At 43.5% G+C, this 1771-nt stretch overlaps 1 non-coding gene across 1 annotated transcript; it reads right to left on the minus strand.

Moving 5' to 3' along the window:
* Positions 1–1241: 1241 nt before the first annotated feature.
* Positions 1242–1343, minus strand: LOC136579391 (U6atac minor spliceosomal RNA). Its single transcript, XR_010786863.1, has one exon. It is a non-coding gene; the product is annotated as a U6atac minor spliceosomal RNA (small nuclear RNA).
* Positions 1344–1771: the final 428 nt, after the last annotated feature.

Below are 1771 nucleotides of genomic sequence, written 5' to 3' on the forward strand. Positions count from 1 at the left end.
GGAAGTATCTAAATGAGATGTTTTGCTATCTCCTTCAAAGCAATATAGAATCACTTGTGTGTGACTGTCAAATATGACTAATGAAGGCAAACCATGTCCTGTTGGATGCTACCATGTTTCCTCGAAAATAGGACACTGTCTTATATTAATTTTTGCCCCAATAAGGGCACAGTGTCTTATTTTCAGGGGGGCTTATACTCACCTAGTCTGCGGTGTCCCAATGGTCTTCGAAGGTGCTGCGGTAAACTGCATCCTCCTCGTCTCACAGCTGAGCTTCTTTTTGGTGATGGAGCTTTGTATACCCCGCCTCCAGCAAAGCAAGTGCTATGAATGGCTAATCGAGCGCCAGCAGCCAATCACAGCCGGCACTCGATGAGCCAATCATAGCCATTGAGTGATGTAATTCACTGAATGGCTGTGATTGGCTCATTGAGCGCCAGCTGTGATTGGCTGTTGGCGATCGATGAGCCAATCACAGCGCTTGCTTTGCTGGAGGTGGGTTATTCAAAGCCCCATCACCAGCAGAAGCTCAGATAGCAAACGGGGTGGACTCAACAGTTTGCCGCAGCACACCGGAGACCATCGGGACGTGGCGGACCAAGTGAGTATTGCTTTTTTTTTTGGGGGGGGGGGGGATGTACTGTAGTAGGTGCTGTTTTTTTGATGTGATAGAGATGGCGTGAAAGGCATTTCTAGGGTCTATTTTTGAAGGGTAATCCCCTCTCTAACAAGGGTCTGAGACCCAATAAGCCTTCCCTGTGAAATCGCTTTGGTATCAAAATTATCTTTACTACCTAGACATTTAAAACAGGATGGATATAGCCATTCAACTTCTTGATTGTGAACACGTGACTTATAGAGCATTGGACAACTTACTGCACCAGCCTTGGGCAAGAGAGTGAAGTCTTTCCTTGCTCTCGTGCCGACAAGAGAACTTTATCCAAGTCCCCGAGAACCTGTATGCAAGGAAATGTGTTTGCAATTTCATTTTTTTTTTTTTTACCTTTGAGGAAGGATGAGGCCATTTTCATCAAATTTAAAGAGGACCTGTCGTGTCTTTTAATCAGAAGGGCCGGCTGCATAGCTTTGCAGCCATAACTCCACTGACTCTATTGCAACTCTTTTTTTGTACACCCCATTCTCGTACACCAACCTTAGTTAGATTTGGCTCCTGGTGCTTTGAATCTTTTAAGTGGGCAGCCTGCTCCACTCACTGTCAATGGGTGATGTCAGTGGGTGGGGAAAACCTGTTGTCACGCCTCTTTAAAACTCAACAGCCTGTTATAATATATATTCAGTCTATATTATGGGGAATGCTATCCAACTTTACTTTCATACAACACTAAGCATGCCTATGATGCACGCAAAGAATTTTACAACACATATTAACCCTCTCACTACCATCTGTTGAACATCTGTAGATTTTCCAATGTATTACCAAATACTAACATGCAAAGGAAAATAAATTGCATACAGTAGATTAAAGGAAGTCCTGTCTTCTTCGATGACTACATTAGACTGTGCAAGACTTTGAGGCTGTTACTGTACACAATACATATGGTCTCATTTAAATACATTGTCCTATTGCGCAACAGTTGAGTGCATAAATACTAACTTATTCCTGACATCATATGTGCACTGGAGCTACATGGTGAGTCAGAACCGCAGAACTGTTGCCATGCAGTGCTGGGGTTCTGGTTCGAATCTCATGAGGGGCAACATCTGTATATACTTTATATATTCTCCTCGTGTTTGTATGAGTTTCCTCCCA

This window comes from Eleutherodactylus coqui, chromosome 9 (assembly GCF_035609145.1).
Source record: "Eleutherodactylus coqui strain aEleCoq1 chromosome 9, aEleCoq1.hap1, whole genome shotgun sequence".
In the NCBI taxonomy this organism is placed as follows: Eukaryota; Metazoa; Chordata; class Amphibia; order Anura; family Eleutherodactylidae; genus Eleutherodactylus; species Eleutherodactylus coqui.